This window comes from Pristiophorus japonicus, chromosome 2 (assembly GCF_044704955.1).
Source record: "Pristiophorus japonicus isolate sPriJap1 chromosome 2, sPriJap1.hap1, whole genome shotgun sequence".
NCBI classification, from domain to species: domain Eukaryota; kingdom Metazoa; phylum Chordata; class Chondrichthyes; family Pristiophoridae; genus Pristiophorus; species Pristiophorus japonicus.
The window spans coordinates 17,968,469-17,989,804 of NC_091978.1; the positions used below are offsets into that span (position 1 = coordinate 17,968,469).

A 21,336-nucleotide genomic window follows, 5' to 3' on the forward strand; every position below is an offset into this window, starting at 1 on the left:
CTCGCTCACGGGAGTTCCACCAGCGGAACTCCTCATGAAACGTACGCTCAAAACGCGGCTGTCCCTCATCCACCCAACCCTGGCAGACATTGTTGAGGGCAAGCGCCAGACCAAACCGAGTGCCACGATCGTAACTCAAGGGAGAGGTGTATAGAAATGGATGATCTGGTATTTGTACTTAACCATGCATTGGGACCCAAGTGGCTGGCGGGCACCATAATTGGTAAAGAGGGAAACAGGGCCGTAGTGGTCAGACTAAACAATGGGCAGATATGCCGCAAACACTTGGACCAAGTAAAGAAAAGGCTCAGCATAGACACCGATGAACATGAAGAAGAGCATGAGATGTCAACCGCACCACTGCCAGTGAACGAGCAACAAGGACAATCACCAGTATGCACCGTCCCTGCGGCCAGCCCGGACAGGCCGGAATCACCTCAGGTGACAGAAACGCATGCCAAGGCTCAGCCACCAGAGCCTCAACTGCGGCTCTCCACGAGAGAGCGTCGGCCACCTGATAGACTTAACCTTTAAGTCAAAAAGACGTGAGGGGGAGGTGATGTCATGTATGTAACCAGCATAACCCTTATACAATTGTAACCCTCATGTAACCACTACATACTGTACATACTTACTAGAAATGCACACCTTGACCACAGGGGATGTACTTGTGGGAGACACTCCTTACCTGGAGATTCAGGTATATAAGGGAAGGTCCCTCGCAGGGCCAGCACTCCTTGGTCCAGGTAATAAAGGTGAAGGTCTGTGTCTGCATACGTGCCTCGTGTGATTATGTTTAAGAGTTAAGGACTCAACAATAACCATGCATCAATTGTGGATACAAACCATATGAGCATATAACATTGGAAACTGTTGTCTTTCCATGATAGTACCTAGTCAATTAGCTTATGCCATGCTCTTGTCACGTCTGCAGAGGAAGATATCTAACAATAGATCAGAGTAGAGGTGCACCGGAGGAGGCCCTGCTCAGCTACAGCTGCTCACCGACCTCGAGGAGCGTGCAGCGGCAACCCACAGTGCAACCCACCCGTGGTGGTGCAGATCCCTCCCTTGTGTCACGTGAGTAATGTGTAAAGCCGTGTTAATTCAAAGTAATGCAATGGCATTTCATTATAATATACAAATGATGTCATGTTATGCATGCAGCTTCTGTGCTACTCTCAGGTTAACAACATAAGAAATAGGAGCAGGAGTCGGCCATACGGCCCCTCGAACCTGCTCCGCCATTTGATAAGATCATGGCTGATCTGATCATGGACTCAGCTCCACTTCCCTGTCCGCTCCCCATAAGCCTTCACTCCTTTGTCATTCAAAGTCTGTCTATCTCCGACTCAAATATAACCACTGATCCAACCTCCACAGCTCTCTGGAGCAGTGAATTCCACATAGATGTACTGCCATATGTACTACAGTTGGTAAGGATCATGGCCTGCATGTCGTCGTGGAGCAGTCGGAGGATGGTGACAAACTTTTGGGGATAACCAAAACGGAGGAGGACGCTCCATAGACACTGTCAAAGGCCTTTGTAAGGTCGAAGAAGGCGCTGTTCCCTGTATTTTTCCTGTAAAAATCATGTCCGTTGTGCCCCGTAGGGGATGAAATCCGCATTGTGACTCCGGGAGGAGCTCTCCAGCCACAGGGAGAAGACGGTTGAGGAGCACTCTGGCAACGACTTTCCCAGTGGCTGATAACAGGGAGATTCCTCTGTAGTTGTCGAACTTGTCCCCTTTTTTAAAGATGGTCACGATCACTGCATCTCTGAGATCTCCTGGCGTGCTTTCCTCCCTCCAGATGAGAGAGACGTCATGTATTTGTGCCAACAGTACCTCTCCGCCATACTTCAGTGCCTCAGCGGGGATTCCATTCGCTCCCGTAGCCTTGTTGTTCTTAAGCAGTCTTATGGCTTTTTCTACCTCGTGCATTGCTGGGGTTTCACTGAGGTGGTGGCAGGTAGCATGCTGTGGGATGGAGTCGAGAACACTCGAGTCAAAGGCAGAGTCTCAATTGAGGAGATCTTCAAACAGGGCTGTGTCATCGCACCAACCCTCTTAATCTTCCTCCGACGTTAAAAATGGCGTCGGTAGTGCCGAGTCCTGCTGAATAGTGCCAGTCGGGAACAGCTTTTCTCCAGTGATCTCCAGTGATCTTCTCAGCAAGCGATCAGCCCGGCGACGTGTGAGGGATGTGGCGAAAGTTACGGTGGGCCCTCAGCGTTGTGAAATTCTTGTGTGCCGAAAGTTGGGCCGGCGATCTTTGGGCGATGTACCGGCCCAACTTTCCACTTTTAAGATAAAATGGGCGATGGCCTGTCTATTTGGGAGATAGATGGGCAAAAGACGGAGAAAGTCTAACCCCATAAATCCAACAAAAACTGTTCTGTTTAAGTGATTGTCCCTATAACTTCAGTGAGCATAGGCACCGAACTCTGGTCTGCTGACTCCCACAGGACCAGGGCATCTCGGCATGCACTCACACACACATAGACACAAATACTCTCTCTCACATACACACTCACACACATACACACACATAGACACAAATACTCTCTCTCACATACACACTCACACACTCACACACACATAGACACAAATACTCTCTCTCACATACACACTCACACACATACACACACATACACAAATATTCTCTCTCACATACACACTCACACACTCACACACACATACACAAATACTCTCTCTCACATACACACTCACACACTCACACACACATAGACACAAATACTCTCTCTCACATACACACTCACACACTCACACACATACACAAATACTCTCTCTCACGTTCACACTCACACACTCACACACATACACAAATATTCTCTCTCACATACACACTCACACACATAGACACAAATACTCTCTCACATACACACTCACACACTCACACACATACACAAATACTCTCTCTCACATACACACTCACACACTCACACACATACACAAATACTCTCTCTCACATACACACTCACACACTCACACACACATACACAAATACTCTCTCTCACATACACACTCACACACTCACACACATAGACACAAATACTCTCTCTCACATACACACTCACACACATAGACACAAATATTCTCTCTCACATACACACTCACACACTCACACACATATACAAATACTCTCTCTCACATACACACTCACACATTCACACACTCACACACATACACAAATACTCTCTCTCACATACACACTCACACACTCACACACTCACACACATACACAAATACTCTCTCTCACATACACACTCATGCACTCACACACATACACAAATACTCTCTCACATACACACTCACGCACTCACACACATACACAAATACTCTCTCTCACATACACACTCACACACTCACACACATACACAAATACTCTCTCACATACACACTCACACACTCACACACATAGACACAAATACTCTCTCTCACATACACACTCACACACATAGACACAAATATTCTCTCTCACATACACACTCACACACTCACACACATACACAAATACTCTCTCTCACATACACACTCACACACATACACAAATACTCTCTCTCACATACACACTCACACACTCACACACTCACACACATACACAATACTCTCTCTCACATACACACTCACGCACTCACACACATACACAAATACTCTCTCTCACATACACACTCACGCACTCACACACATACACAAATACTCTCTCACATACACACTCACGCACTCACACACATACACAAATACTCTCTCTCACATACACACTCACGCACTCACACACATACACAAATACTCTCTCACATACACACTCACGCACTCACACACATACACAAATACTCTCTCACATACACACTCACGCACTCACACACATACACAAATACTCTCTCTCACATACACACTCACGCACTCACACACATACACAAATACCCTCTCACATACACACTCACGCACTCACACACATACACAAATACTCTCTCACATACACACTCACGCACTCACACACATATACAAATACTCTCTCACATATACACCCATGCACTCACACACATACACAAATACGTTCTCACATATACACCCACGCACTCACACACATACACAAATACTCTCTCTCACATACACACTAACGCACACTCACACACACACTCACACATGGACTCACACGCACACACTCTCAAACATTCACATTCTCATACTCACACACACACACACACACACACACATGCACATAATCTCTCACACACACACTCACACACATACTCTCTCTCACACACACATACTCTCTCTCACACACTCACACACACTCTCTCACATACACACTCACACTCACACACAAACTCACACACTCTCACACACACACTCACACTCACACACACTCACGCACTCTCTCTCTCACACACATACACTCACACATAATCTCTCACACACACACACATACTCTCTTTCACACATACACTCACACACGCTCAAATTCTCACACTCAGACATACACTCACTCACACTCTTACACACTCACACACTCAAACAAATACACTAACACACACATACTCTCTCTCACACACACTCACACAGTCATACACATCACACACTCCCTCTCACACACTCACTGTCATGTATCTCACACGACTGTATATAACTGTATCTTACCATGCTATACATGACTGTAACTAGATATGACCTGTAACCACAAGCATACTTTACCACCAGGGGTGCACTTACAGGAGACACTGCATACCTGTTCCACACTAGTTTATGTGAGTTCGCCAATGAACTAAGGAAAGAAGTACTGAGAGACTTTTTTATTGAAGGAATAGGCCACGCAGGCATATTCCGAAAGCTTATAGAGACCAAGAACTTGACCCCAGAGGCAGCAGCACTGGTCGCACAGACATTCTTGGCAGGAGAAGAAGAAACGAGGTTGATCTATACTGCGGGAACGACAACTAACGAAACATCGGAACAAGGGGTTCACAGCGTGAAACGAGCTGCTACCCCCACACACAGACAAAGGCAGGAGAGCAGGCCTTCAACAGCAGGCAGTGGTGTCAGAAGCCATCAAGGGCCACATGAACGGCCGTTCACACCTCATCAACCCACAATGCGAGCAATCAACTACAGACTGTGAGAAGCTCAAGAGAGTTCAGTCAGACGCAGCTCATCCTTCGGAAACAATGGAAGCAGTCTGTGCTGGAGATGTGGGGGAAGGCACTCAACAAGGGGGTGTCGATTTCAGCATGCTGTTTGCAGAAACTGCAACTATACAGGGCATCTGGCTCGCATGTGCAGAAAAACAGCAGCTCAGCTGGTATACGAATCGGAAGGGTCGGAAAGCGGACCAGAAGATGGTGGGGACAGTGCCCGGGACGCCGAGGTACAGCGGGTCAACACGATCAATGTCCACTGTTCTTACAACAAGACGTCTCCAATAATGATGAGGGTTCTACTCAATGGGATACCCGTCAATATGGAACTGGAGACGGGAGCTAGTCAATCTCTCATGAGTGTCCAACAATTTGAACAGCTGTGGCCGCACAAAAGTAACAGACCAAAGCTCACAAGGATCGACACCAAACTAAGGACCTGTACCAAAGAAATCGTCCCAGTCCTTGGCAGCGCCATGCTCTCAGTCACACACAAAGGGACAGTGAACCAACTTCCCCTGTGGATTGTCCCCGGGGATCTCCCAACACTGTTGGGGAGAAGCTGGCTGGCAAAACTAAATCGGAAATGGGATGATGTTCACGCATGTCATCAGAGGAACGGACCTCCTGCTCAACAGTTCTAAGTCATTTTGAACATCTCTTTCAGCCAGGTGTGGGCACCTTCAAAGGGGCTAAAGTTAAAATCTACATCACACAGGATGCCAGACCGGTCCCATCGTCCCCGTCATGAAGCCTGATGGATCCGTACGAATCTGTGGGGATTACAAGTCAACCATAAACAGAGTCTCCCTACAGGACCAATACCTGCTGCCCAGAGCGGAGGACCTATTTGCCACGTTGGCTGGAGGAAAACTTTTCTCGAAACTAGATCTCACATCTGCGTATATGACGCAAGAACTGACCGAAGAGTCGAAGCTACTCACCACCATCAACACACAATGGGCCTTTTTATGTACAATCAATGCCCATTCGGCATGAGGTCGGCAGCTGCTATATTCCAGTGCAACATGGAGAGTATGCTCAAGTCCATCCCGGGGACGGTTGTGTTTCAAGATGACATACTCATCACGGGCGGGGACACCGACTCCCATCTCCGCAATTTGGAGGAAGTACTAAGTCGATTGGATCGGGTAGGCCTCAGAGTTAAGAAATCCAAGTGTCTGTTTCTCGCGCCCGAGGTTGAATTTTTGGGCAGAAGGATTGCTGCTGATGGAATCCGCCCAACAGAATCCAAAACCGAAGCTATTCGTCTGGCACCCAGGCCTCGGAATGTCTCGGAACTGCGCGCCTTTCTCGGGCTACTCAATTACTTTGGGAACTTTATGCAGAACTTGAGCACGCTGCTGGAGCCTCTCCATGTGCTACTCAGGAAGGGGTGCGATTGGTTTTGGGGGGACGCCCAAGAACGCGCCTTCAATAAGGCACGCAACCTTCTATGTTCCAACAGTGTTTTAGCCTTTTTTGACCCAGGTAAAAAGCTAGTTCTTACATGTGATGCGTCAGCGTACGGGGTCGGGTGCGTTTTACAGCATGTCAATGATGCGGGTAAATTACAACCCATAGCTTATGCCTCCAGGTCACTTTCGCGGGCGGAGCGCGGGTACGGTATGGTTGAGAAGGAGGCGCTCGCGTGTGTGTACGGTGTCAAGAAGATGCACCAATACCTTTTCGGGGCCAATTTCGCATTAGAAACTGACCACAAACCCCTCATGGCCCTGCTATCCGAGTGCAAGGCAATAAACGCCAACGCCTCAGCGCGCATTCAGCGGTGGGCACTCATGCTGGCGTCTTATGACTACACAATAAGGCACAGACTAGGCATAGACAACTGTGCCGATGCGCTTAGCAGGCTACCCCTGGCGACTACGGAAGGGTCCGACGAACAGGACAGTGAGATGGTCATGGCAATCAATGCCTTTGAATCCACAGGTTCGCCCATGACGGCTCGCCAAATCAGAGCCTGGGCGACCAGCGACCCCAGGTTATCCTTAGTCAAAAGATGGGTTTTAACTGGTGACTGGGCAGAGGCTTGCAATGCCTGCCCCGAGGAGATCAAACCTTTCCATAGGCGCATGCATGAACTATCACTACAGGCAGACTGCATGATGTGGGACAGCCGAGTAGTTATGCCCTTGCGAGGCAGAGAGGCGTTTGTCCGGGAGCTCCACTGCGAGCACCCGGGGATCGCCCTTATGAAGGCCATAGCCAGATCCCACGTCTGGTGGCCTGGCATTGACGCGGACATGGAGCTCTACGTCCGAAGGTGCACCATTTGTGCCCAACTCAGTAATGCCCCCAGGGAGGCCACCCTAAGCCCTGGCCCACCAAACCGTGGTCGCGGGTGTATGTAGACTATGCAGGCCCATTCATGGGCAAAATATTCCTCGTAGTCGTCGGTGCATTTTCAAAGTGGATCGAGTGCACCATTTTAAACTCGAGCACCACCTCCACCACTGTGGAGAGCCTTAGAACCATGTTTGCAAAGCACGGAATTCCTGACATATTGGTCAGTGATAATGGTCCGTGCTTCACCAGCACAGAATTTCAAGATTTTATAGTTGACCACGGCATAAATCACGTTAAGACGGCACCGTTCAAGCCGGCCTCCAATGGCCAGGTGGAGCGAGCAGTGCAAATCGTTAAACAAGGCATGTTAAAAATCCATGGTCCCACGCTGCAGAGCCACCTGTCGCGACTGCTGCTGGCATACAGATCTCGTCCGCATTCGTTGACTGGGGTTCCCTCCGCGCAACTATTGATGAAATGGACCTTAAAGACTAGGCTCTCGTTAATCCTCCCAGACATGCATGAAATTGTTGAGGCAAAGCACCGGAAGCTAACTGAGTACCATGACCGAAATTTATGGGGAAGGTGGAATGAGATAGGGGACAAAGTGTTTGTGCTAAACTATGGCAGGGGTCCCAAATGGCTTGCAGGGACAGTAACAGGCAAGGAAGGAAACAGGCTACTGGTTGTACAAATGGACAATGGCAAAACCTGCCGGAGGCATGTAGACCAAGTAAAAAGTAGATTCACCAACAACACTGCAGAACCAGAGGCAGACTACAATGTGGAACTCACACCACACCTGGTGGACAGACAGAGGGAACAACCTGAGGAAAGGGCAGTCTCAACAGACAGCCCAGGCGAGATACCAGCAATCACACCGAAAGAAAAATAGGCACCAAGGCAAACAACTGAACCACAACTAAGACGCTCCACGCGAGAGCGTAGACCACGTGAGAGACTGAATCTATAAAGGCAATAAGACCTTGGGGGAGGGTGATGTCATGTATCTCACACTACTGTATATAACTGTATCTTACCATGCTATACATGACTGTAATTAGATATGATCCGTAACCACAAGCATACTTTACCACCAGGGGTGCACTTGCAGTAGACACTGCATACCTGTCCCACACAGGTATATAAAGGGAGGCCTCAGGCAAGTGTGGCACTCGAGAGCTGTGAAATAAAGGTGCAAGTCCAGAGTGACCTTGACTTCAGCATGTGCCTCGTGTAAGTCTGTACTGCAGGGTCAGGACCTTACACTCACAAACACACTCATACTGTTGACATAGTCCCCAAAAAGTTGACAACTTGCGAATGACCCAGATGGGCTTTGTTAATTAAACTGTTGGTTCTACGGTGTTCTGACGGCAAAAAACACGCGTGCGTGATAATTTGAATGGGCTGCACAGCCCCTTAAAGGGGTCGCGCACCCTCCCAAAAATTACGAGAACATTGATTAGGACAGATGACCAAAAGCATTTCAAAGGAGGAGAGAGCTAGAGAGGTGGAGAGTCTCTCCAGTCTCCTCACCTTCAATGTGACACATGGATTGAGAGAGAGAGAGATATACTAGCTTTGGAGGGGGTACAGAGGCGATTCACTAGGCTGATTCCGAAGATGAGGGGGTTACTTTATGATGATAGATTGAGTAGACTGGGTCTTTACTTGTTGGAGTTCAGAAGGATGAGGGGTGATCTTATAGAAACATTTAAAATAATGAAAGAGATAGACAAGATAGAGGTGGAGAGGTTGTTTCCACTGGTCGGGGAGACTAGAACTAGGGGGCACAGCCTCAAAATACGGGGCGAGCCAATTTAAAACCGAGTTGAGAAGGAATTTCTTCTCCCAGAGGGTTGTGAATCTGTGGAATTCTCTGCCCAAGGAAGCAGTTGAGGCTAGCTCATTGAATGTATTCAAATCACAGATAGATAGATTTTTAACCAATAAGGGAATTAAGGGTTACGGGGAGCGGGCGGGTAAGTGGAGCTGAGTCCATGGCCAGATCAGCCATGATCTTGTTGAATGGCGGAGCAGGCTCGAGGGGCTAGATGGCCTACTCCTGTTCCTAATTCTTATGTTCTTATGTTCTTATGTTCTCCCCTTTAACCTGACGTCCAATCGGCATACAGGCATAAAGAGATATAGTTCACACTAACCCTTTCTCCAATCCTCTTCCCTGTAACGATTTCCCACACACAGAGACACAGACACACACACAATATTTAGTCTCCTCTCCTTTAACCTGATTTCCTACTGACGTACAGGCACAGAGGGAAAGAAACAGATAGGCACATACGGATCCCTTTCTCCAATCCTCTCCCATTAAATTGATTTCCTATCAGCATACAGGCACAGAGAGAGAGAGGCACACACTGATTGCTGGGTTATGGGGAGGAAGCTGGAGTGTGGGGAATAAACTGGGCATCTCCTTCGAAAGAGCCAGCACAGGTACGACGGGCCGAATGGCCTCCTTCTGTGCTGGAAGATTCTATGATTCCATCTCTTTCTTTAATCTGCACCCCTTTAAAAAGGAAATATTTGCTGGGCTATGGTTAGGTTGATTGACCGAGGTGACACCCTGTTTAATGTCTCATCCCGAAGACAGCATCTCCGACAGTGCAGGCCTCCCTCCAGAGTGTCAGCCTAGATGCAATTGCCATAAGAAGCTAGGGGCCCGACTTTCCCCAGTGATTTGTGCCATTTTTTTTTGGCGCGCGCCACATTTTTTGGCTTTAATTTAAAAATCCAAGTTTCCCCAATCTTTGTGCATCAGCGTAACTTAGTTACGATTTTTTCGCGTCATAGGGGGCATAGCCTGATGTCTGCGCCAGTTTTTCACAATTATGGAAGTTTGGCTCATTTAAATTGGCTCTTTTGGCTCTTAGGATGGTGTATGTGACCACTCCCGAAAACCAGCGCACATCAAATAATCGGCGTGGAAAGGCACCATTATTTTTATGCAAAGTTTTGGAGGGAGTCAAGAACACATAAATATCCATAATCAAGCTTAAATTTTTAAAAATTAGAACGCAGGAAATGGAAGTTTAATGGAATTCTTTAAGTTTTCATTTTTTTTAAACTGATACGCCACCACCGAACGTCTCCAAACTGGGCTCGAGGGTCGGAGTGTCGGCGGCAGAATCAGTCCCTCACCTGGACACTGGCTTGGGACTCGGCTTGAGAAGCCCGGGGGGGGCGGGTTAAGGGGCTGTGGAAGGCGAACGGAAGGCATGAGAAGCCTACACTATGCATCAAATGAAGCCGGGGGGTAGGGGGAGGGAGGGTTTCCTGAACATTGCGCCTGCTCAGGCCATATTAGGGCGTTGATCTTGGGGAGAGAGAACAAAGAACCTTGTCCTGCCTGCCATTTTGAGCTTCTTACAAAGGTACAATTTCATCATGGGCGCAATAGTGACAACGCCATACCTTGTGCAAGCCTCCATGATGGTGTTATGGAGGAGATAATTGATCCAACATCATCGCATGAGGAACCTCAGGGCACATAGGGTGATGGGCAGGCGGCCTTACACACGTCGGGTATATCGAGACATAGAAACATAGAATCATAGAAAATAGGTGCAGGAGTCATACCTGCACCTGAGTGATGCAGACTGTGTCAGAAGGCTGCGTAACCGCAAAGAAGTTGCAACAGAGATCTGTGAGTTACTAAAAGCAGATCTGCAACCCAGAAGCATCAGGAGGACTGCTTTGTCAGTTGAAGTGAAGGTTACAGCTGCACTTTCATTCTATGCATCCGGATCGTTCCAAGCTACAACTTGCAACACATGTTTCCATTCGGCAGGTGACTGTTGCACTATATGCCCTGGGAAATGATTACATGAAGTTTGCCATGACCACCAGGCAATGCGTGACAGGGCTGTGGGCTTCTCCAAGATTGCTGGCTTCCCAAAGGTGCAGAGCTGCATTGAATGTATCCACACCGCCTTGCGAGCATCTTTGGAGGATTCCGCGATGTACAGGAACAGAAAAGGCTTCCACTCTATTAATATGCAGCTCGTGTGTGATGACATGCATCGCATCATGTCAGTTGATGCAAAATACCCTGGAAGCACCCATGATGCGTTCATCCTATGTGAGAGCGCTATTTCTGCCATGTTTCAGCAGCAACCAGAAGGACTACTGAGAGAGCTGACTACTGGGAGACAAAGGGTATGGCCTTGCCACCTGGCTCATGATGCCCCTACGCGTAACACGGATGGAAGCTGACCGGAACATAACATGTCGCACATTGCAACGCGCAGCATAATAGAGAGGACCATTGGCATCCTGAAACAGCGTTTCCGATGCTTGGACCATTCCGGAGGCTACTTGCTGTACTCTCCTGAGATTGTCGGTCAGTTCACCGTTGTGTGTTGCATGCTGCATAACTTAGCCATCATGGGGCAGCAGCAGCTGGTCGTAGAAGACCCACCTGAGGTGAGAGTGGTTGATGATAATGATGAGGAAGATGCAGATGATGAGGAGGACGAGGACGAGGAAGCCATGCAACTACCTGAACCCGGAGCACGACGGCGGAGGTGGGCGGGCCGTCATGCCCCTTTAACGATTGCTCAAGCCTTGCACCAACAGCTCGTCCTTGAACGCTTTGCTGCCTGAAGGCTCAGTGGCAACTATTCCACATGGACCATGTTTACTGTTTGGATCTGTTCCGTAATGTTGTGTTGTGTTGTGAACTGGTGCTCTCCACTCTCTGTCCTGTGACAGTGGGAACTGGTGCTCTCCACTCACTGTCCTGTGACAGTGGGAACTGGTGCTCTCCACTCTCTGTCCTGTGACAGTGGGAACTGGTGCTCTCCACTCTCTCTCCTGTGACAGTGGGAACTGGTGCTCTTCACTCTCTGTCCTGTGACAGTGGGAACTGGTGCTCTCCACTCTCTCTCCTGTGACAGTGGGAACTGGTGCTCTCCACTCTCTGTCCTGTGACAGTGGGAACTGGTGCTCTCCACTCTCTCTCCTGTGACAGTGGGAACTGGTGCTCTCCACTCTCTGTCCTGTGACAGTGGGAACTGGTGCTCTCCACTCTCTGTCCTGTGACAGTGGGAACTGGTGCTTTCCACTCTCTGTCCTGTGACAGTGGGAACTGGTGCTCTCCACTCTCTGTCCTGTGACAGTGGGAACTGGTGCTCTCCACTCTCTGTCCTGTGACAGTGGGAACTGGTGCTCTCCACTCTCTGTCCTGTGACAGTGGGAACTGGTGCTCTCCACTCTCTGTCCTGTGACAGTTGGAACTGGTGCTCTCCACTCTCTGTCCTGTGACAGTTGGAACTGGTGCTCTCCACTCTCTGTCCTGTGACAGTGGGAACTGGTGCTCTCCACTCTCTGTCCTGTGACAGTTGGAACTGGTGCTCTCCACTCTCTGTCCTGTGACAGTGGGAACTGGTGCTCTCCACTCTCTGTCCTGTGACAGTTGGAACTGGTGCTCTCCACTCTCTGTCCTGTGACAGTGGGAACTGGTGCTCTCCACTCTCTGTCCTGTGACAGTTGGAACTGGTGCTCTCCACTCTCTGTCCTGTGACAGTTGGAACTGGTGCTCTCCACTCTCTGTCCTGTGACAGTGGGAACTGGTGCTCTCCACTCTCTGTCCTGTGACAGTGGGAACTGGTGCTCTCCACTCTCTGTCCTGTGACAGTGGGAACTGGTGCTCTCCACTCTCTGTCCTGTGACAGTTGGAACTGGTGCTCTCCACTCTCTGTCCTGTGACAGTGGGAACTGGTGCTCTCCACTCTCTGTCCTGTGACAGTTGGAACTGGTGCTCTCCACTCTCTGTCCTGTGACAGTGGGAACTGGTGCTCTCCACTCTCTGTCCTGTGACAGTTGGAACTGGTGCTCTCCACTCTCTGTCCTGTGACAGTGGGAACTGGTGCTCTCCACTCTCTGTCCTGTGACAGTGGGAACTGGTGCTCTCCACTCTCTGTCCTGTGACAGTCGGAACTGGTGCTCTCCACTCTCTGTCCGGTGACAGTTGGAACTGGTGCTCTCCACTCTCCCGTCCTGTGACAGTGGGAACTGGTGCTCTCCACTCTCTGTCCTGTGACAGTTGGAACTGGTGCTCTCCACTCTCTGTCCTGTGACAGTGGGAACTGGTGCTCTCCACTCTCTGTCCTGTGACAGTTTGAACTGGTGCTCTCCACTCTCTGTCCTGTGACAGTGAGAACTGGTGCTCTCCACTCTCTGTCCTGTGACAGTTTGAACTGGTGCTCTCCACTCTCTGTCCTGTGACAGTGAGAACTGGTGCTCTCCACTCTCCCGTCCTGTGACAGTGGGAACTGGTGCTTTCCACTCTCTGTCCTGTGACAGTGGGAACTGGTGCTCTCCACTCTCTGTCCTGTGACAGTGGGAACTGGTGCTCTCCACTCTCTGTCCTGTGACAGTGGGAACTGGTGCTCTCCACTCTCTGTCCTGTGACAGTGGGAACTGGTGCTCTCCACTCTCTGTCCTGTGACAGTTGGAACTGGTGCTCTCCACTCTCTGTCCTGTGACAGTTGGAACTGGTGCTCTCCACTCTCTGTCCTGTGACAGTGGGAACTGGTGCTCTCCACTCTCTGTCCTGTGACAGTTGGAACTGGTGCTCTCCACTCTCTGTCCTGTGACAGTGGGAACTGGTGCTCTCCACTCTCTGTCCTGTGACAGTTGGAACTGGTGCTCTCCACTCTCTGTCCTGTGACAGTGGGAACTGGTGCTCTCCACTCTCCCGTCCTGTGACAGTGGGAACTGGTGCTCTCCACTCTCTGTCCTGTGACAGTGGGAACTGGTGCTCTCCACTCTCTCTCCTGTGACAGTGGGAACTGGTGCTCTCCACTCTCTGTCCTGTGACAGTGGGAACTGGTGCTCTCCACTCTCTGTCCTGTGACAGTTGGAACTGGTGCTCTCCACTCTCTGTCCTGTGACAGTTGGAACTGGTGCTCTCCACTCTCTGTCCTGTGACAGTGGGAACTGGTGCTCTCCACTCTCTGTCCTGTGACAGTGGGAACTGGTGCTCTCCACTCTCTGTCCTGTGACAGTGGGAACTGGTGCTCTCCACTCTCTGTCCTGTGACAGTTGGAACTGGTGCTCTCCACTCTCTGTCCTGTGACAGTGGGAACTGGTGCTCTCCACTCTCTGTCCTGTGACAGTTGGAACTGGTGCTCTCCACTCTCTGTCCTGTGACAGTGGGAACTGGTGCTCTCCACTCTCTGTCCTGTGACAGTTGGAACTGGTGCTCTCCACTCTCTGTCCTGTGACAGTGGGAACTGGTGCTCTCCACTCTCTGTCCTGTGACAGTGGGAACTGGTGCTCTCCACTCTCTGTCCTGTGACAGTCGGAACTGGTGCTCTCCACTCTCTGTCCGGTGACAGTTGGAACTGGTGCTCTCCACTCTCCCGTCCTGTGACAGTGGGAACTGGTGCTCTCCACTCTCTGTCCTGTGACAGTTGGAACTGGTGCTCTCCACTCTCTGTCCTGTGACAGTGGGAACTGGTGCTCTCCACTCTCTGTCCTGTGACAGTTTGAACTGGTGCTCTCCACTCTCTGTCCTGTGACAGTGAGAACTGGTGCTCTCCACTCTCTGTCCTGTGACAGTTTGAACTGGTGCTCTCCACTCTCTGTCCTGTGACAGTGAGAACTGGTGCTCTCCACTCTCCCGTCCTGTGACAGTGGGAACTGGTGCTCTCCACTCTCTGTCCTGTGACAGTTGGAACTGGTGCTCTCCACTCTCTGTCCTGTGACAGTTTGAACTGGTGCTCTCCACTCTCTGTCCTGTGACAGTTGGAACTGGTGCTCTCCACTCTCTGTCCTGTGACAGTTTGAACTGGTGCTCTCCACTCTCTGTCCTGTGACAGTGGGAACTGGTGCTCTCCACTCTCTGTCCTGTGACAGTGGGAACTGGTGCTCTCCACTCTCTGTCCTGTGACAGTGGGAACTGGTGCTCTCCACTCTCTGTCCTGTGACAGTGGGAACTGGTGCTCTCCACTCTCTGTCCTGTGACAGTTGGAACTGGTGCTCTCCACTCTCTGTCCTGTGACAGTGGGAACTGGTGCTCTCCACTCTCTGTCCTGTGACAGTGGGAACTGGTGCTCTCCACTCTCTGTCCTGTGACAGTGGGAACTGGTGCTCTCCACTCTCTGTCCTGTGACAGTGGGAACTGGTGCTCTCCACTCTCTGTCCTGTGACAGTGGGAACTGGTGCTCTCCACTCTCTGTCCTGTGACAGTGGGAACTGGTGCTCTCCACTCTCTGTCCTGTGACAGTTGGAACTGGTGCTCTCCACTCTCTGTCCTGTGACAGTGGGAACTGGTGCTCTCCACTCTCTGTCCTGTGACAGTGGGAACTGGTGCTCTCCACTCTCTGTCCTGTGACAGTGGGAACTGGTGCTCTCCACTCTCTGTCCTGTGACAATGGGAACTGGTGCTTTCCACTCTCTGTCCTGTGACAGTGGGAACTGGTGCTCTCCACTCTCTGTCCTGTGACAGTGGGAACTGGTGCTCTCCACTCTCTGTCCTGTGACAGTGGGAACTGGTGCTCTCCACTCTCTGTCCTGTGACAGTGGGAACTGGTGCTCTCCACTCTCTGTCCTGTGACAGTGGGAACTGGTGCTCTCCACTCTCTGTCCTGTGACAGTGGGAACTGGTGCTCTCCACTCTCTGTCCTGTGACAGTTGGAACTGGTGCTCTCCACTCTCTGTCCTGTGACAGTTGGAACTGGTGCTCTCCACTCTCTGTCCTGTGACAGTGGGAACTGGTGCTCTCCACTCTCTGTCCTGTGACAGTGGGAACTGGTGCTCTCCACTCTCTGTCCTGTGACAGTGGGAACTGGTGCTCTCCACTCTCTGTCCTGTGACAGTTGGAACTGGTGCTCTCCACTCTCTGTCCTGTGACAGTGGGAACTGGTGCTCTCCACTCTCTGTCCTGTGACAGTTGGAACTGGTGCTCTCCACTCTCTGTCCTGTGACAGTGGGAACTGGTGCTCTCCACTCTCTGTCCTGTGACAGTGGGAACTGGTGCTCTCCACTCTCTGTCCTGTGACAGTTGGAACTGGTGCTCTCCACTCTCTGTCCTGTGACAGTGGGAACTGGTGCTCTCCACTCTCTGTCCTGTGACAGTGGGAACTGGTGCTCTCCACTCTCTGTCCTGTGACAGTCGGAACTGGTGCTCTCCACTCTCTGTCCTGTGACAGTTGGAACTGGTGCTCTCCACTCTCCCGTCCTGTGACAGTGGGAACTGGTGCTCTCCACTCTCTGTCCTGTGACAGTTGGAACTGGTGCTCTCCACTCTCTGTCCTGTGACAGTGGGAACTGGTGCTCTCCACTCTCTGTCCTGTGACAGTTTGAACTGGTGCTCTCCACTCTCTGTCCTGTGACAGTGAGAACTGGTGCTCTCCACTCTCTGTCCTGTGACAGTTTGAACTGGTGCTCTCCACTCTCTGTCCTGTGACAGTGAGAACTGGTGCTCTCCACTCTCCCGTCCTGTGACAGTGGGAACTGGTGCTCTCCACTCTCTGTCCTGTGACAGTTGGAACTGGTGCTCTCCACTCTCTGTCCTGTGACAGTTTGAACTGGTGCTCTCCACTCTCTCTCCTGCGATAGTTGGAACTGGTGCTCTCCACTCTCTCTCCTGCGACAGTGGGAACTGGTGCTCTCCACTCTCCCGTCCTGTGACAGTTTGAACTGGTGCTCTCCACTCTCTGTCCTGTGACAGTTTGAACTGGTGCTCTCCACTCTCCCGTCCTGTGACAGTGGGAACTGGTGCTCTCCACTCTCTGTCCTGTGACAGTGGGAACTGGTGCTCTCCACTCTCTGTCCTGGGACAGTGGGAACTGGTGCTCTCCACTCTCTCTCCTGTGACAGTGGGAACTGGTGCTCTCCACTCTCTGTCCTGGGACAGTGGGAACTGGTGCTCTCCACTCTCTGTCCTGGGACAGTGGGAACTGGTGCTCTCCACTCTCTCTCCTGCGATAGTTGGAACTGGTGCTCTCCACTCTCTCTCCTGCGACAGTGGGAACTGGTGCTCTCCACTCTCTCTCCTGCGACAGTGGGAACTGGTGCTCTCCGCTCTCCCATCCTGTGACAGTGGGAATTGGTGCTCTCCACTCTCCCGTCCTGTGACAGTTTGAACTGGTGCTCTCCACTCTCCCATCCTGTGACAGTGGGAATTGGTGCTCTCCACTCTCTCTCCTGTGACAGTTGGAGCTGGTGCTCTCCACTCTCTCTCCTGCGACAGTTGGAGCTGTTGCTCGCCACTCTCTCTCCTGCGACAGTTGGAGCTGGTGCTCTCCACTCTCTCTCCTGCGACAATTGGAACTGGTGCTCTCCACTCTCTCTCCTGCGACAGTGGGAACTGGTGCTCTCCACTCTCTCTCCTGCGACAGTGGGAACTGGTGCTCTCCACTCTCTGTCCTGTGACAGTGGGAACTGGTGCTCTCCACTCTCTGTCCTGTGACAGTGGGAACTGGTGCTCTCCACTCTCTCTCCTGCGACAGTGGGAACTGGTGCTCTCCACTCTCTGTCCTGTGACAGTGGGAACTGGTGCTCTCCACTCTCCCGTCCTGTGACAGTGGGAACTGGTGCTCTCCACTCTCTCTCATGTGACAGTGGGAACTGGTGCTCTCCACTCTCTGTCCTGTGACAGTGGGAACTGGTGCTCTCCACTCTCTGTCCTGTGACAGTTGGAACTGGTGCTCTCCACTCTCTGTCCTGTGACAGTTGGAACTGGTGCTCTCCACTCTCTGTCCTGTGACAGTGGGAACTGGTGCTCTCCACTCTCTCTCCTGTGACAGTGGGAACTAGTGCTCTCCACTCTCTGTCCTGTGACAGTTGGAACTGGTGCTCTCCACTCTCTCTCCTGTGACAGTGGGAACTGGTGCTCTCCACTCTCTCTCCTGTGACAGTGGGAACTGGTGCTCTCCACTCTCTGTCCTGTGACAGTGGGAACTGGTGCTCTCCACTCTCTGTCCTGTGACAGTGGGAACTGGTGCTCTCCACTCTCCCGTCCTGTTACAGTTGGAACTGGTGCTCTCCACTCTCTGTCCTGTGACAGTGGGAACTGGTGCTCTCCACTCTCTGTCCTGTGACAGTGGGAACTGGTGCTCTCCACTCTCTGTCCTGTGACAGTTGGAACTGGTGCTCTCCACTCTCTCTCCTGTGACAGTGGGAACTGGTGCTCTCCACTCTCTGTCCTGTGACAGTGGGAACTGGTGCTCTCCACTCTCTGTCCTGTGACAGTTTGAACTGGTGCTCTCCACTCTCCCATCCTGTGACAGTGGGAACTGGTGCTCTCCACTCTCTCTCCTGTGACAGTGGGAACTGGTGCTCTCCACTCTCTCTCCTGTGACAGTGGGAACTGGTGCTCTCCACTCTCTGTCCTGTGACAGTGGGAACTGGTGCTCTCCACTCTCTCTCCTGTGACAGTGGGAACTGGTGCTCTCCACTCTCTCTCCTGTGACAGTTGGAACTGGTGCTCTCCACTCTCTCCTGTGACAGTTGGAACTGGTGCTCTCCACTCTCTGTCCTGTGACAGTGGGAACTGGTGCTCTCCACTCTCTCTCCTGTGACAGTGGGAACTGGTGCTCTCCACTCTCTCTCCTGTGACAGTGGGAACTGGTGCTCTCCACTCTCTCTCCTGTGACAGTGGGAACTGGTGCTCTCCACTCTCTCTCCTGTGACAGTGGGAACTGGTGCTCTCCACTCTCTCTCCTGTGACAGTTGGAACTGGTGCTCTCCACTCTCTGTCCTGTGACAGTTGGAACTGGTGCTCTCCACTCTCTGTCCTGTGACAGTGGGAACTGGTGCTCTCCACTCTCTGTCCTGTGACAGTGGGAACTGGTGCTCTCCACTCTCCCGTCCTGTGACAGTGGGAACTGGTGCTCTCCACTCTCTGTCCTGTGACAGTGGGAACTGGTGCTCTCCACTCTCCCGTCCTGTGACAGTGGGAACTGGTGCTCTCCACTCTCTCGTTGGTGTAGGAGGGAGGGCTTTAGTTTCCTGAACAATTGGGACCGCTTCTGGGGAAGGTGGGACTTGCACAAGTAGGACAGGTTACACCTCAACAGAGACGGGACCAATGTTCTCGCGGATGGTTTTAATAGTACGGTTGGGAGGGCTTTAACCTAGCTTGGCAGGGGTTGGGAACCCAGGAGAGGGCTCTGAGCTCATTAGAGTGGGTGAGAGCTCAGATGAACAGAACCACAAGAAAGAATGCAAAAGGCAGGAGGCAACAGAGCAGAGTAGCACTGGGATAAGTGTAAACCACAAGGTGATAGGAAGGGACAATATGTATGAATATAAAGGGGCTGCAGGAGGGGTCAACACTAAAAATCATGGTTTAAAAACTAGTATCAAAACACTCTACCTAAACGCACGCAGCATTCGAAATAAAGTAAATGAGTTGACGGCACAAATCATTACAAATGGGTATGATTTGGTGGCCATTACAGAAACGTGGTTGCAGGGTGGCCAAGACTGGGAATTAAACATACAGGGGTATCTGACAATTCGGAAAGATAGACAAGAAGGGAAAGGAGTTGGGGTAGCTCTGTTAATAAAGGATGATATCAGGGCAGTTGTGAGAGATGATATTGGCTCCAATGAACAAAATGTTGAATCATTGTGGGTGGAGATTAGAGATAGTAAGGGGAAAAGGTCACTGGTGGGCGTAGTTTATAGACCCCCCAAATAATAACTTCACGGTGGGGCGGGCAAGAATCAAGGGAATAATGGAGGCATGTGAAAAAGGAACGGCAGTTATCATGGGGGATTTTAATCTACATATCGATCGGTCAAATCAAATCGCACGGGGTAGCCTGGAGGAGGAATTCATAGAATGCATAAGGGATTGTTTCTTAGAACAGTATGTTACAGAACCTACAAGGGAGCAAGCTATCTTAGATCTGGTCCTGTGTAATGCGACAGGAATAATAAACAATCTCTTAGTAAAAGATCCTCTCGGAATGAGTGATCACAGTATGGTTGAATTTGTAATACCAATTGAGGGTGAGGAAGTAGTGTCTCAAACGAGCGTACTATACTTAAACAAAGGGGATTACAGTGGGATGAGGGCAGAGTTGGCTAAAGTAGATTGGAAACACAGACTAAACGGTGGCACACTTGAGGAACAGTGGAGGACTTTTAAGGAGCTCTTTCATAGTGCTCAACAAAAATATATTCCAGTGAAAAAGAAGGGCGGTAAGAGAAGGGATAACCAGCCGTGGATAACCAAGGAAATAAAGGAGAGTATCAAATTAAAAACCAATGCATATAAGGTGGCCAAGGTTAGTGGGAAACTAGAAGATTGGGAAAATGTTAAATGACAGCAAAGAATGACTAAGAAAGCAATAAAGAAGGGGAATATAGATTACGAAGGTAAACTTGCGCAAAACATAAAAACAGATAGTAAAAGCTTTTACAGATATATAAAACGGAAAAGAGTGACCAAAGTAAATGTTGGTCCTTTAGAAGATGAAAAAGGGAATTTAATAATGGGAAATGTGGAAATGGCTGAGACCTTAAACAATTATTTTGCTTCTGTCTTCACAGTGGAAGACACAAAAACTATGCCAAAAATTGCTGGTCACGGGAATGTGGGAAGGGAGGACCTTGAGACAATCACTATTACTAAGGGGGTAGTGCTGGACAGGCTAATGGGACTCAAGGTAGACAAGTCCCCTGGTCCTGATGAAATGCATCCCAGGGTATTAAAAGAGATGGCGGAAGTTATAGCAGATGCATTCATTATAATCGACCAAAATTCTCTGGACTCTGGGGAGGTGCCATCGGTTTGGAAAGCAGCTAATGTAATACCTCTGTTTAAAAAAGGGGGCAGACTAAAGGCAGGTAACTATAGGCCGGTTAGTTTAACATCTGTTGTGGGGAAA

General features: G+C 50.4%; 1 protein-coding gene across 1 annotated transcript in view; it reads left to right on the forward strand.

Moving 5' to 3' along the window:
- The first annotated feature begins 981 nt into the window (after positions 1 to 981).
- LOC139236107 (putative pre-mRNA-splicing factor ATP-dependent RNA helicase DHX32) overlaps positions 982 to 21,336 on the forward strand; it is a 207,028-nt gene continuing 186,673 nt past the window's right edge. The window contains exon 1 of the mRNA XM_070866799.1: positions 982 to 1,080. The gene's annotated coding sequence lies outside the window, so the exon portion shown is untranslated. The remainder of the gene's footprint in view (positions 1,081 to 21,336) is intronic.